The 16,541-nt window shown below is 40.6% G+C and overlaps 1 protein-coding gene and 1 long non-coding RNA gene across 2 annotated transcripts in view; one reads left to right on the top strand and one right to left on the bottom strand.

Moving 5' to 3' along the window:
- TAB3 (TGF-beta activated kinase 1 (MAP3K7) binding protein 3) overlaps positions 1-14,335 on the bottom strand; it is a 46,407-nt gene extending 32,072 nt beyond the window's left edge. The window contains exon 1 of the mRNA XM_064151976.1: positions 13,936-14,335. The gene's annotated coding sequence lies outside the window, so the exon portion shown is untranslated. The remainder of the gene's footprint in view (positions 1-13,935) is intronic.
- Positions 14,314-15,427, top strand: LOC135179885 (uncharacterized). Its single transcript, XR_010304177.1, has 2 exons — positions 14,314-14,726; positions 15,146-15,427. It is a non-coding gene; the product is annotated as an uncharacterized LOC135179885 (long non-coding RNA).
- The last annotated feature ends 1,114 nt before the right edge of the window (positions 15,428-16,541 follow it).

The raw sequence follows: 16,541 nt of genomic DNA, 5'->3' as shown, positions 1-16,541 counted from the left end.
TGAGGCAGTTCCTGGCTATAGCATGCATCACAGTTTTTTATGCAGCTAGTATAAAAAGACTAATTTTGTGATGATGGTGCTAGAGTCCTCTTTCACAGGGACTGCGACCAAATGCTACATAGCAGGAACATATTAAACAACTCTGTGGCTTTATACAAGTCAAGTTTACATCATAAAAACTACAGGGAAGTGATTCTTTATTACTAGCCAGTCCTTCCACAGCTGACACTACATGGCTAGCTGATGACAAAAGTTATAAGCACATTTCACTTTCACCAAGTACAGCTACAGAAAGAAATAGATACAAATCTGAATATGGAACAAAATGAAGCACATGTCCTGAATGTTTTGGGAATAAGTATTATTTGGCTTCTCAAAGCACTTCATTCAAAAGTGTGTATCCATAATTTCAGCTTTTATACCTACTTTTTATTCTCCATGAGAAACATGCTTCCAATTATAGGTTAGACATGCATGTTGAACACTTAAAGCAATCAGCATCTGTCTAAAGCCAGATCATTTGCACACTGATCTGCCCTACTATACTCCATTAAGATTGGCAGGATAAACTGCTGATTTGCTGATTTCATTTCCCTTTTAGGAAGCTATCCTCATAATCCTGCTTTAGAAGAAGGAAAAAAAACACCCAGAGTTCAAAGACAGCTTCATCTTAAAATAGTAACTCACTCATTCTATTCAAAGAGGTTTGGATTACTTCCCTCAAAGAAGGTGATGCTGTCCAGCAGCTCAAGGTAGGTGCATCCTCCAAAAGTGCTGCTCTGTTTTAAAGACCTCTCTGTTCTTAAGGTGTATACAGGGTCTTGTGGAAAACTTGGTAAAGCAGTAGCAAATGAACTGCTTGAAATACACTAAACTGCCCGAGCATTTTGTGCTCTGCTCAGTGCTATTCACTTTCACAAGAACAAGAGTGTGAAACAGACACCCAACCAACCATAGTTTGAGTGGTTGCAGATGCAAGCTACAAGAATGTAAAAGTCTTTCTTTCACCTGATATGGCACAGTGGTTTCTTTGCATAGATGCTGTAGCAAAAGAGATGTGGCATTAATCAGTTCTTTAACCCATCTCTGAACTTCTTTACTCTTAAGAAGTGGCAGTGTCCATAAGTTTTGTAGAGAATAACAGTCTCATTTCTTCATTCAGACACTGAGAATTTCTATCTGAAAGACAGGGCTTTTTGTCTAGCTCCATGGAGCATCATTTGTTGAGAATACAGGGGAAGAAAATCAAGGACATGTATCTTCCTGCTAATCAAATGCAGTCTTCTATACAGCAAGAGGTTAGACAGCAGAAAAATAGCAAGTTTAAAATAATTTCCAGACATCCTCCTGCCTGCCAAACATGGTGACACGAGAGTATTCCCCTGAAGCCAGTAACTGGCAGATAGTCTCTGCCCAAGACACAAGCAGCATAAAATGACAGATTTGAACATTTCAGAACGAAACAAGCAGTTGCAAGCAAAAAATAAGTTAAAATAACAATGTAATCCGATGCCTCGATTCTGAAAGCACACTGAGAGTAGTCACACCCTTTGCTTAGCCAAACAGCCCAATGACTTCTTCAGAATTCCCACGAGCACTAAATAAACAAAACACAGCTCTAAGCATTTGCGTGGCCTGGACTCAATCAAGTGGATGCTTTGGCTTTTCTCTCCTCTTTTAGAAAAAATGGGATAAGGAAGGAGCTAAAAATCTTTGACATTTATAGTGTTGCCTAAGAACAAGCCTTTTGCAGAAGGGTATCTACTTTGTTCTTATATCATTCTCCCTCTGCAAAATGGGACAGCAATGCTACATTTCTGGACAATAAACACGACTACTTTGAGACACAATTCAAACCTATCTGAAAATTAGATACAAATATACTTCTAAAATTCTATAAGCAAGCACACTTTGAGAATAACGGTGCCTAACAGGACTATGTATTTATAACTTGGTTTTCAATACCCTGAACGGCCAGAGGAGTTGAGCAATACTGTAACAGACCTATTAAATTAGACTGTGCATCACATGTAGATTCTCTGTTCATTCCAATTGCTGGATAAATATGCAAAGTAAGTATTTAGAGATCACTGTCATATGGCCGTTCCTTTGATTCATCATCAGACTTAAAAAATAAATCTGCCTTTTCAAAACCCCTTATAATACTATGAAAGTCATTGATTCCTAACAACTATTTCACATAGCCAGCTTTCTATTACAGTAAACCAAATTCAGTACTGTTTACAGTTTTGAGTTCTTGTATAAAAGTGGAATCTTCTTTGAAATTATATTCACCTGAGAATTGCAATCAGAAGAGTACCCAGTCACCAGATTTACATACTAGCATAAAACTTCAGCAAAGTTGCTGCCAAGAAGGATTTCTAGGCTCCATTCATGATGTACAAGATGACCTTGGATACCTGAGGCATGCTAACTTTCCATCTTGTGTGAACATTTTAACCTATGGAGTTACTTTTAATTCAACTACCTTATTACATCTTTCGTCTAATTTTCAAGTTAAAAATAAATTTCACACCAATCTGAATATTTGTAAAAGAGAATTAACATTCAACTCTGTAAGTAACTGCTCAAATACAGCACTTCTATTACTTGGAGAAAATTTCAGCTTCCTAATCTCAACCATTCACTTTGATGACAAGAATAACCTTCTACATATTTGCAAAGTAAATTAACTGGCCACAGACAAAACACTCTTCTAATGAGACAGTGTCTTTCTGAAAAACAAGTATGTGTTAGAATAAGGCATTCTTTACAATAGTTATATACACTGAATTCAACTGATCTGATTCCAGAACAAACAGAAACCACACAGAAAGAAAAACAGGTATAAATTTAAGCGACAAGTTCAAACACTGTAATATCGACTATTTACCTCATGTACACCAAACTTGTTAATAATTGAACAGTCATAATTTGTATGCAGGCTGAGAATTGTTAATAGTTTAATATAAAAAGCACCTTTTGAAATGCAAATAATCATTACATTATCAAAAAAAAAAAAAGCCAAACAATTTAAGGAAATTTCATTACTAAAAACTACAATGACATTTTCTCAACTTTCAGAATGGTTCATATAACTGCTTTTACCTTAAAAAATGTACTTACAAATGTATTTTATATTTCAAATCAGTTTTTAAATTACTAGTATAAACCAAATACGTCTCTTTAAAGACCATTATATAATAGAATAGACACAACCTAGGCTAGTCTGGGAGACAGTAGAAAGACTTAATTTACTAGAAGAATCTATAATAGAACTGTGTAAAGTGCTATCAAATGTTATTTCCAGAAATAAAGGGAGACTAAAAGAAATATGTAAACAACAATAGTGCAAAAATAATTAACAGAAGGACAAACCCACATAATATCAAAAATTAAAGACATTTAAATATCAAGCATCTCCAAACTTTTTTAAAAGGGAGCATAGGGCTGCAGTCTACTTCCTCTCTTTGTAAAGAGACAGAAATACACATTTGTAAGGGAAAAGAAATAGTGAACATCCAAACCCATTACTTTTTCCCCAGTATGGTGTCACAACAGAAAACACCAAACAAACATCAACACTTCCAGAAAAACAGAGGGGGAGCTTCTATTGCTGTTGAACTCTTCAAAACAATAACAATTTCAACAAGTGAGCATTAAGCACAGACCTCTTTAACTTCAGGAAATAAGTTCTGGAAGAAAAAAAGTAAATAAATCTTTGTCCAGGGAAGCAATTAATGGCATAAAATGCTTAGCTATTGCATGAACTCTGGGTGTTCTCACAAGAGAAAACTATCACATAGGAAACCTCCTCGATTCATAAACACTTTAAATCTGCAAAATTAGATTAATTCTGAGAAAAAGATTTTGCTTTTTTCCTTTGAATGCTTTCTCTTCCCAATGCACTACCACAAACATTTAGGGATGAAATGGCAAACTGAACATGATTAAAGCTGAACTTTGCTTTACAAACCCTAAGCACTAGCTCAATCTGGATCAGCTCCCTCGATCACTTTAAAACCCCATGAAACTTCGTGCCATAATGAAATACAAAAAATTGAGACAAAATGGGCAGTCAGGGGTGGGAAGGAAAGAGATGTGTTACATCTCACCAAGAAGATCTCAAAAGTACATTCTCCCTTTCAGTAAGACAGAAAACACTATTAGAAATTAGACTATCCCATTACAAAACCAGTGCAGCCATAAAGCTTTGATGCTATTTAGCAGATTATCTTCTGGGGCACCTAAGCACCTCATATTTGCAAGCAACTTAAGCAACCAATAGTTCTGGTTGCAACCATACTTCACTTAGTGGTTTAGACATTAAGGAAAATCACAGTATTTCTAGAACTCTCATTTTCAAGTTAAATGATAGGACAAACAGTATCATTGTGAACTCTAAATGATCTACAGTCAAATAAACTAATAGCCTAAATGTTGGAGAAGTGCTGATTGCTCCCAACTTCACTGAAAACTTGCCTGAGTCTTCATTTTCTTTTTTGTTTAGAAGAATTGGGAAGAGTTCTTAGCCTTGCACAGAGAAGTAATAAAGCTATCAGTCCAGATGAATTGTGATTGAGTTTCAGGGATTAGCAAACATGAAGAATCACAGAGGGGAGAAAAACAACCCAAAGAGCGTGGCATGCTATGCAAAATACATATACTGTGCTTCAAAAATCTTAGTATTTTAATACGAGATACATAGAAATTACGTGAATGTAATCCAGTGTCATGAACGAATTCAAACAAACACCTAAAAGGACATTTGCAATCTTCATGGATTCATCCCAGAAAGTATTCAGCAGGAAGTTTTAACATGACATTGATACATTCAGAAATTACTCATCTTTTGACTACATGATACTTGATAAAACAAACACAAATTATACGTATTCAAGTATATGCATAATGATAACAACCTATTATAATTCAGATTTGAGCCTTATACCTTAGTAAACTGTTTTAATGCATAAGCACTCTTTTTCCCCCACAGGCAGCAATGTAGTTAACTGTTAAAGGAACCCTAGCTAAATACTGAATGGTCTAGTTGATTGGCTAGGGCTGGGTGATAGGTTGGACTTGGATGATCTTGGAGGTCTCTTCCAATCTGGTTGATTCTATTATTACACCGTTTAAAACTGCAATACAGTAATTTTACTGCTTTTCAAGAACACACTCCTGAAATAACCACCACAGTACTTCCTGAATATTACCCCAAAAATTGCTGGATTGTTTTTGCAGATTGCTTGTCTACTGGATAGTCTTCTATCAGCATTCTGTCATGCTGTACATACTGTCAAGTAACCAAGCAACTAAGATGCTCACACTACATAACATGAGATCATCACTACTCGTGAACAAGTAATCCAAACCATCAAGTTCTTTTGACTGCTTGACATTTCTTATAGTTTAATAAAAATTGAGATTATTTATGTAACATGTTTACATAAGTCAAGACTGTACTACACAAAGAAATCATTTGCTCTACAAATTTAAGTATATCATACACTTACTCAAAAAAAAACCCAACCAATTCCCCCCTCAAACCCCAACTGCACTAAAAAAAGACCTCAGAGAAAGCAAACAAAAGAAAGGTCTAAGCAAGCCTAAAATCATTGCCCCAAGCATGTAGAGTTTTCATTTTCTAAAAAGACTAAATAGCTTGTACCATAAATAGTTTCATTAAAGAACAAATGCAGCTTACATAAGCATGTGGCAGTCATCTAAACCATTTTTACTGATGCCAATGCAACTAACACTGGCAAAACGTGTATAAATGTGTTCAGCTCATAAGGTAAGACTTAGGAATCAATTCAAAACTTCAGCAGCCTTTACAGTAACCTGATACTAATACAGCTTAAATTCAAAGATTTCATGGATGGACAAGTTGATAGAGTATATCATTGATTAAGCTCAGGCAAATTTATTCAGAGTGGTCCCAAAGCAGAAATTGTCATGAGAGCAAAACTTTTACAATAGACACATCTGTACTTTCTGGAATCTGTGTTCAGCCACATAATAAAAACATAGAAACAACAGATACTGAAATGTTCATGTCTTAAGTACCTTTTTTCCCTCCTGAGTCAAAGACTATAAATCAAAGTATTTAAACCTTTTTTTCTTCTTTTTTTCCCTCCTCTTCGAGCACTCTAAGTACTTATGAAATCCTGATCTTTCATAACTTTTATAAACCAAGAGACACTAAGAGAATTCTTTAGATTTTTTTGCAGAAAGATGGACTAGACAATGACCTATGGTGTAGATTTTAAATGGGAATCTATGAATGGGCAGAGAACAGAAAAAAATAGAACTGATTTTTTGTTGTTTGATTTTGTGGTGGTATTTTTTTTAAACTTAATTCACAGAAGAATAAAGTCGAACTTCAGATCTTTTCCTTCCTGTTCTTTAACATCACTTCCTCATCATATAGTTCTTAGGGATATCAAGGCCAAGAACAGAAATCTACAGGAATTGCCTGTGTGACTCCAAGACAGGCAATAAAAAGTTTTCTCCATTTCCCCAAACCACCAGGAGAGTGAGCAGAATTTCCCTTTGGCTTTTTTTGTTTGTTTGTTTTTGAAAGGTGAGAGAAGCAGGAGCTTTTCACTCATCTTTTCATCTTTTTTATTGCTTCTATGAGAAGGCAGGCAGATGACACCTGTCCACTGATGCTGTATTTTGACCTCTCACAAATGGATGCATACAAGAACAAACTGCACCATGTTTCTGAAAAGGAATTGCTTAGGACTGAACTATACAACTTTTATAGAAAGTGGTCTCAGTTACAAAAAAGCATCTTTCAAGTGACTGGGTATTCCTCCTTAAATAGAAGTGCTGTTTGTCACAATACCAGCAACCTCTGTGTTGTTGGTACTAGCACCTCGTTAAGTAACAACAGGAAAGAGCAGTGAAAATACCTCAATGTCCACATTACTATACGAAGGTGTCATCTGGTTAATGGTACTGAAAACATCAAGACCTGCTGGACAGAGCTGCAGAGAGTAAGCTTCTTTCTTGTATTCAGAAAAATGTAAGTTGCCCTCTACACTATCCACCAATTCATCGTCCTCCTAGATCAAAGAACTCTATTTCAACACCAGTGACTTTTTGACTCTTTGTGTCTCTCTCCTTTTTTTAAATTTTTTTTTCTTAACTACAGTAGAAGATCATTTCTAAAGACAGATTAAAAAGGCTGATCTTACTTAGGTCTCTTAGACCTAAGGCTATCTTCAGCCTCATTTACCTCCACTCCCAAATCTGGAAAAGGATTGGCAGGTAGAACATTTACTTGACTTGGAACTTCCTTTTAAGTAAAAGAAGCTTTTACTATATCTAAGAAAGGGCTTCAAAAATAAAGAGGCAGATTTCATGTAAGAGAGTCTACATTCTACCATTTATAAACTTAATTCTACTGCAACACATATAACAGAGATTGCCTTCCCCTTCTGTCCCCTCTTCCTTTATACTGGATACAAGAAAACAATAGTAGAAGGATATGTTTGTTACAGAAAGTGCTAGTAAGTTCAAACCAACACAGAAGGAAGCTGGACATGAACCACAACTTATCTTGCCATCACTATCTTCTCCTGAACCTGATACATATTGAGGGCTAACATCTTCAGTATAAAAGCAAGAGGTACAAAACTGAATACATTAACCTGAACAATTATTAGGAAAGCTCATAAGCTCATAACACACAAAGCATTTTTAAACCAACAGTGAGATCTATTTTGAAATACCTGTATAAAACACTGATGTTCATGAAGAAGGAAGACCAAGCAAACTTTTGAAACCAGATTTTCACAATGCTGTCCTAATAGCAGGAAACAAAGCAGAGACAGACTAAAATAACTGTTACCCCATGCTGTCCACTTGAAACTTACTAACAAGTTGCAAAACACAAGCTAATATACAAACGTTCTGTCAAAAATGTCTATTTAAAATATCATTTCATATAAATTACGAGCTCAGTTACAGCAGTTATTCAGCAATTCCAAGATTACTAAACTCACATCTGTACACTACCTAGCAGCTAAAGTTTGATTTGCAACAAGAAGAGACATACAGTGGCATTTCAGTGGAATTACACAGAAAATAATACAAAGTTTTTATGAAGCAACAGAGTGAAATTATACCACAGTAACATTTTCCCTTGTGTGGACATGTCACTTCTGACCTGACATTAGAAGAATTACAGTGAGAATTATTACCCCATCAAGATAAGATTAAGAGTTTTAGGAAAGGCAGACGGATATATTTCAACAGCAATGATCCACAAAAGACCTAGGGCTTGGCTTACAACTTCTGCCAGCTGATCTTTAAAGAACTTCACCACAAAAGGCAAATTTCACATTCTTTCCATAACTTGCAAAACATCCAGGTGAAAAAACCAAACAAACAGAACACAACTCAGACACAAAGACACCCGACAAAACAAAACAATTAAAAACAACTCCAATCCCCTCTTATTTACTCTAAAATAGAAGCAAATCCATCTCCAATAAAACAAACAAACAAACAAACAAACAAAAACCACCAAAAAGCAACCAAAGAAAACAAGTGTCAGGAATAAATGTCCACAGCTTGAGTTAAGCCAAAGTATACAAACACCCCCACAGAGCAAAAATAATACACCTGAGGATTTATACCAGTGTTACAAATGCTATGACTTACATAAAACAAACCAAACCTTTTGCCAGATATTTTCAGTAAGCTGTGACATTGTAAACCAGTACAAATTGCTCAAACAGATGAAGCTTCAGGACAAATTACTTTAGAACATAACCAAGAAAGGGAAAAAGGAAGGCTTAAAGCTGCAACAAGATTAAAATACTAGCACTGCTGTGGATCTTGTTATCAAATCTTAAAAGAAGCAGTGAACACTGAATACATTTTAGGGAAGCATCCAACTTATTTTCTGTCACATCATCAAATACTGACAGTGATAGGATATTTTTCTAAAATGATCTCCAGATCAGCCATGATTTTAGAGAAACTGATCCAACTTGAATATATACTTTGGTGGACATACAATTCATTTGAAAGCAAGTGTTTCATTAAAGTGTCTTGTGTGTGAACATGAGTAATTGAAAATAATCTGCTGAATGATTTTTTTAAAGAAAACATTCTTAATTATCCACCAGCAAGCCCACATGCAGGTAGCAAAACACCTATACTTAAGCTGTGACAGTCAGGATACTGAGTACTGCTGTACCAGAAGAACCTTTATCCTGAAGCTTTGCTGTTTGCTTATGAAGCCATCCTGTTTTATACAACCCTCTGAAATGCACAAAGTCATTTCCCTTAAACTAGAGCTATGTTGAGACCACACCTGGTAATATATTGAGGATGCTTTTAAAATAACATTACATTTAGGGCCTGAATAAGATAAAAGCCCGGTTGGGATTCAAGAATTTATGCTTCTTAGAACACAAAGCTGTATATAACTTTAACAGACATGACATTTTTCACTTTTATACCATAGTGCCATGCTAGCTATTATGAAACAGTATTTGGAAAAGAAAGAAACATTCAACACAGTAATCAATGGAGTGTAAGAATATGGAAATGCCATTCCTATTCTGACATTAAACTGAGACACACATACAGCATCATCTAATAGAATCAAATCTCAAAAAGAGAAGAACAAAAAAGAAAAACCCCAAGCATTAAGAACTCACTGTCCATCTTGATCTGTATGGTTTATTAGCAACATTTGTCTCACCTTCTTATTACATACTGAATTCTGCCAGATGTACTTTAGCTACTCATGACAACAAAAAGGCCTCAATGCTGCTTTTTCTGGGAGTTGTGCACATGATAAAAATACCACGGTGCCACCATTCAAGCACTGACACAGCACAGAAGTTGCTAACCAACTACTCACTTCACAAAGAGTAACAGTCATAACAGTTACAAAGTACCACATAAACACCTACGCTATCAGGTCAGACTGTCACCTTTTGTCTGAAACTGGAGAGACAAATTTGCACAGCATTACTAGCACACTCAAAATTTAAAAGCCTTACAAAAGACAACCTTGACTAATATGAATTTTGGCAAGGCACAAGAACCTATTCTAGAAATGTTTTCAACCAACACCTTCAACATTTGCATACATGAGTCTAAACAAGTATTTCAAAACTCATCTTTCAGTTTAGAAAGAATGCTTCACACAAGTGAACTGGCACCATGACATCACCATGCATTCAATCTCAACAAAACTGTTCCGTCTTTTCACAAGAACAAGAGAGCTAATATCACCTTCCAAGTCTGTTATGCCCATATACAAACAACAGGTCAAAGAAAATGTATATAGATAACTGAAGGATATCTCCAACTTGCAAAAAAACCCCACCAAACCCCAAACAACTCATACAAACAAACCCCACTCCAAATACCAGAAACAGCAGTGATTTTAAAGTAGCACTCTAAGACCAGTTTACTGCACCAGGCAGCACTATCAACTTCCAGTTTAGCTTTGTTTTCCTTTACAGGGGAAGAAAATACATTGCAAAAACTACAAGTCACAGATCATAGAATCATAGAATCATAGAATCAACCAGGTTGGAAGAGACCTCCAAGATCATCCAGTCCAACCTATCACCCAGCCCTAACCAATCAACTAGACCATGGCACTAAGTGCCTCATCCAGTCTTTTCTTGAAGACCCCCAAGGACGGTGCCTCCACCACCTCCCTGGGCAGCCCATTCCAATGGGAAATCACTCTCTCTGTGAAGAACTTCTTCCTAATATCCAGCCTATACCTACCCTGGCACAACTTGAGACTGTGTCCCCTTGTTCTATTGCTGGTTGCCTGGGAGAAGAGGCCACCCCCCACCTGGCTACAATGCCCCTTCAGGTAGTTGTAGACTATCTTATAACTTGAAACACTTGCAGTCCAAGGTACTTACAAATAAGTTTGAGGCTTTGTATAATCTTTCTCTTAGTTTCACTCTCCATTTGTCACCTGCCCTTTAAATGTACTGTGTAACAAAAACAACTCTATTGCTGCAAATTCTTTAACTTACATTTATGTGTGCACGCAAACGTACATATGCACCAGGCACTGCACCTACTTGAGCCCACCACAGTGGAATCAAGAATAGTACGGACACATCTAGAGATAACAGTGTCATCCTACAGCTCAGTTGTATGACTAAACATACATGATAGACTAGATATTATCCGAAATTTACTAGATTGGATCATTTAATGTTTGGATTATCACTAAAATAATTTTGCTGTCAAATAAGTAAATCAAAGGCTTCTGTTTCCATTGTTAATGATTTTGCTAAAATACTGTGTCTGTAGAAGTACAGACTTGAACCATCATCCCACCTGAAGATATGGCTCTTGGAAAATAACTCAATAAAACAAATTCTTAAGTTGCATATTTATGATGTATTGCAGTACAATAGAGAATTGTGTAACTCTGACTCTACCCAAGAATACCTTTGCAGGTCATACACTGAGGCTACTTATGCCATTTAAAAATGCATGCAAAATGAATCATCACAGGTTTAAAGCCAGGAGAAAGCATCTACAAAGCAGTGCAACCAAAATCTTAATTCATTTAAGTAGTACATGATTTTTGAGAGGAGAGAGAAAGAGCCAAGCTATTACCAGATAACCTTAAGAATCATATTAATGTATTCTCTTGGAAAACTTCAAAAGAATCTTCAACCATTAGGGTTATTTTTCACCAGTACTCCTCTGCAACAAAACGGACAGATATCAGCACAAACCTTGGTGACAGATATCACCAAAACTGGGTGGAAAAGAAGAGACACTTTTATCTTGTCTTCTTCAAGATGATGACTAATGGAAAGAAACAGGAGTCTCAATGAAATCCATGGATACATATCTCTCAATATCCTCTCTACATTTGTCTGCAATCACTTCTAGTAAAGGTTATGACCCAAACCAGATAAAAATATAATACAAAAATATAGGTTCTTAATAACTATCCATCATACTTATCCACCTCTCTGTATCTAAACCGTAAGATTTAAGGCAGATAAATGCTGATTTTATTATCCTTTACTGATATGTCTGTATTAGCAATTCTGTGGATGAACTGAGACAGTCTGTACATACATTGACACAGGCTGTTAGGCGATCTTCAGATCGCTGCTATCAACTGACACCATTCACAAGACAGGACAAAGGGCAGGCTTTAACAAATGTTGTGAAATACTTTATTTTTAAGATTTCTGTTCCTCTCTCACTGCTAAGAGGAAATGAATTTAACATTTCTTCTTTTTACATGAAACATATTAACTGCAAATATACCAAAAAGTGTCAGAAGAAAGTACTGGTCTTCTTGCAGATCTGGAAAACAAAATTAAAGCTAGCAGAGCAGATACTGACCTTTGACAATGCAGGTTTTACCTCTAAGTTTCCAAAGTTATTTTACATTAAGCCCTCTGGAAACAGAAGTGGTCAAATGGACCTGTCACAGAACATATGCCTATAAACGCTTACTACTCTAACACCAGCACTAAAAATAACAGATGTCTATCAATACATCAGCAGGACAGGTTGGCCTATCTACTCTCAGTATTTGTTTAGAATGGAAGAAGACCAGAAAAGTAAAGCTGTGGAGCAATGCAAGCTGCAAAACCTTTAAATGTAGTTTTTATAAAAGCATTACAAATAGCTGTCTTTTTAAGCTAATATTTACTGTATTGATAAAGTATAGAGATACTGACTATTAATAGCATCTTTAAATTTGAGTCTACCAAAACCTTCCCAAAATTTTTATACTTATTTACCTGAACATAGTATCTTGGTTTAAGTTTTTCCTTTACTTTTCAGCATAGCATACCTGGGCCGTTTCTTTTTTCTTATATTTTTTTGTGTGACAGGGATTCCATACCAAAAATCCAAAGCATAGTTACTCTCAAACCATGTAAGCAACTGTCTTTCCTCTCCCTGTTTTCTCCTTGCTAAAGCAAAGAACAGCCAATATCGCATTACAAGTCACATCTGAACAAGGGGAAAACACATTAACTGCACTGTGTAACACTGGAACAGTATCTAGCCATGAATGTGAGTAGCATCCTTCTTACATCATATCCATCTACATTAAAAAACAAACACCGAAGGAAAAAAAAAACAGACAAACCGAAGCTATTCTTCCCAACAACCAAAAAACTTAGAAGATCTCAAATTTGGTCTCAGACAAGACTGGGGACAAGAGCACAATCCAGGCCTTGCCACCTTTGGGGGCCTTGTATCTCCAGAGCCAAGCCACACAAGCACTATCACCGTCATCATACTGCAGTCAAGATGTCGAAGAGGCAGTGGCAGCTCTTTTACCTGTGAATTTGTGTTTGTTTGGATTTTTTCACACAGCCAAAGCAGCATCTGTGGCCCAGCAGACACCACAGTCCCTGCTAAGCAGACACCTGCACAGGATCCCCGGGCAGTCAGCCTGTCACTTTCTCCAAAAGGCTCCAAAAACAAAGAGCAAAGTTTTCTCTTCTCGGTGTGTGGGAGTGTGACAGCAAAACAAGAGCCAGCATCAACACGAGCAGCCTCCCATCACCACACCCCTGCCCCCGCGCACCCCGCACCCCAGTAGATTCCCTCCCCTGTCCCCCCCAGATCCCACTGAGCTCCTTTTCCCCCGGGGCATTCCGCCTCGCCCCCGGACTGCCAACAGGGAAGCGCGATCTCCAAGGTGCTCCCTTGGCCAAGGGGGTATGGGGCACCCCATCGAAAGGCGAAAATAGGAAGCAGCACAGAGGTGTCGCCTCCCACTCAGTCCAGAGTCTCGCTCATGTCGGGGCACCCCCCGTGGCGGAGCACCGCTGGCGGCTGGGCACCCCCGGCAGCGGGACACCCCTGCCCGCCCTCACATCCAGCCCCTACACATCTTCCTCTCGTCCCCCACCTCCACCCTGGCCGCGGGGCCTGCCTCCTCACCGTGCTGCGCTGGGGGCTCGGCTCCGGCGGCGGCTGCATGCCCGCCCGCCCGGCCAGCCGGCCCCTCGGCTCTGCCCCGGGCCTCCGAGACCGCGACCGTTGGGGGGCGGGGGGGCGGCACGCGAGGCGCCCCGCGCGGGCCCCCCCCGCGCCTCCTGCGTGAGCGAACCGGCGTGAAGGGGCGGGAGGGAGAGGCGCGTGCCCCCCCGGTGAGGGCGGGGATGGGGAGGGGGGGGCGTTCTCCGGGCAGCACCGGCTCTCCGCGGAGGGGGGAGGGGAGGGGGGGCGCTCTCCGGGCAGCACCTGGGCTCCGCGAAGGGGGGAGGGGAGGGGGGGACCTGGAGCGCGGCCGGGAGGCGCTTCCGGGCTAGGCGGAACGCGCCGCACGCTCAGAGCCGGCGCTGAGGCCGCCGGGCGCAGGCCGGGGGAGGGGCTCGGCCTGCGCCGACCAGGCTCCGGCATGGCGCGGCCCGCGCGCCGGCTGCCTCCCGCCCTCGCGAGACTTGGCGCCAGCGGGGTGGGGGTTTGAACGCGCGCGGTAAGGAGCGGTGGAGGTCGAGGCGGTGCGGAGGGGACGTCTGGCCGTGGGTTCCCTCCGTGTTCCTCCGCCCGTGTTCCTCCCGACCCATCTTCTTACCGCGAGTTTTTCCTGAGTGTCTTTAAATAAAGGTTTCTCGGCGCCGCTTTCGGTTCGTCGGTGGCCGCTTGGCCTGGCTGCCGGGCGCTGGGGGTCTGTGAGGGCGCCGCCAGCTGTGTACGTCGCACGGGCAGAGTGGCAGAGGGGAGGCGAGGTGAGGCGTGAGTGGTAGCAGCCGCGCAGGTAGTGGCCGCTGCTGGGTCGCCGTGGAGCGGCGCTGCGCGGCCCGGCCTGGCGTACGGCACCTTGCGGTGGCGGTCTGGCCAGGGGACGGAAATCGTTAGCCTTCTAGGCGGCCACCCGGGGGCTCTGGAGCCGGAGGCAACGGGCCGGGGGCTCGCATCCTGTGTAAGGGATTCCCTCTTGACAGAAACCTCTTGGCATGGTTAGGCGGTTCTCGAAACTTTGGGGCGTTATTTTCCGGATATTGGCAGCAGCAAGAAGCTATGTGTAGAGTTTACAGCACGGTTCTTAAGTAGCAAGTTACATAATGCTCGTGTGCCGTGCTCCTAGCCTGCACTCTCATCGCCCTGTGCCCTTCTGAGTAGTATTTTTGTGTCCCTTTGCTTGCAGGACAGACTTCAGGCAGATGCGATGAAACAGATTGGTTCAACATGGACTTTTCACTGACGTCAGCAGAGGCTGAAACCTTCTGTTGAGGGAGAACCTTGCAGATGGCTCAGTGGGTGTGCGATGATTTGGGTTTTTTTGTCCACAGACCGGATCATAGTAGATTACATTCTGCTTCGGGGCTTTTGTCAGCCGGTCTGAAACATCGCCTGACAAATGAGAAAGGCTGTGAATTGTGTTTTTCGTTTCTTTTTGTGTTCAAATATATATTTGTTTGTTTAGCTAGCATCTGCCTTTTGTTTGTAGTTTCTTCCTTTTGGCATTGTTTATCAGAGCCACGGAAACACTATAGCAAAGAAGTTGATCAGAGCAAATGCAGACTACTGTGACCGCTGGTAGATAGTATGCTGAACATGAGCCAGCACTGTGCTCAGGGAGGGCCAGTGGCATCCTGGCCTGGATCAGGAACAGTGTGGCCAGTAGGACAAAGGAGATTATTCTTCCCCTGTACTCAACACTGGTCAGGCCACACCTTGAGTACTGTGTCCAGTTCTGGGCTCCTTAATTCAAGAGAGATATTGAAATACTGGAATGTGTCCAGAGAAGGGCGACAAAGCTGGTGAGAGGCGTGGAACACAGACCTGTGAAGAGAGGCTGAGGGAGCTGGGGGTGTGCAGCCTGGAGAAGAGGAGGCTCAGGGGGGACCTCATTGGTGTCTACAACTACCTGAAGGGAGGCTGTAGCCAGAAGGGAGCTGGTCTCTTCTGCCAGGCAACCAGCAACAGGGCAAGAGGAGACGGTCTCAAGTTGCACCAGGGGAGGTACAGGCTGGATGTTAGGAGGAAGTTCTTCCCAGAGAGAGTGATTTCCCATTGGAATGGGCTGCTCAGGGAGGTGGTGGAGTCACCGTCCCTAGAGGTGTTCAAGAAAAGACTGGATGAGGCACTCGGTGCCGTGGTCTAGTTGACTGGATAGGGCTGGGTGCTAGGTTGGCCTGGATGATCTTGGAGGTCTCTTCCAACCTGGTTGATTCTATGACTCTGACTCTCTGGTAGAGAACTGTGAAGTGCAGAATGAAGGAGAGGCAGTGTATTTTGTATTGTTGTTACTGACTCTCATCATCTTGCATGTGCAGAGGCCATGGCTCCTGTGTCAGAGATTGCATGAAGTTAATTAAGGAATTCCTGTATTCTGATCCCTACATCGGAAACAAGCTCAGCCTGACTAGCGTTTCTGGAGAGGCAAGATGCAAAGGCAGAAGTAAACAGGATCTTGTTGTAACAATACTGTTGTCTGGCATAGTCTGATTCTTATCCTGATGCTGAAATGCACATCCCTCAGCAAAAAATCACAATTTCCAAATCTAAACATGTGCTTTTGGATCTAATGAATAGTTAGA

Source organism: Pogoniulus pusillus, chromosome 12 (assembly GCF_015220805.1).
Source record: "Pogoniulus pusillus isolate bPogPus1 chromosome 12, bPogPus1.pri, whole genome shotgun sequence".
Lineage (NCBI taxonomy): Eukaryota > Metazoa > Chordata > Aves > Piciformes > Lybiidae > Pogoniulus > Pogoniulus pusillus.
Note: the sequence above shows the minus strand (reverse complement) of the source record. Positions and strands in the feature narration are given on the sequence as shown.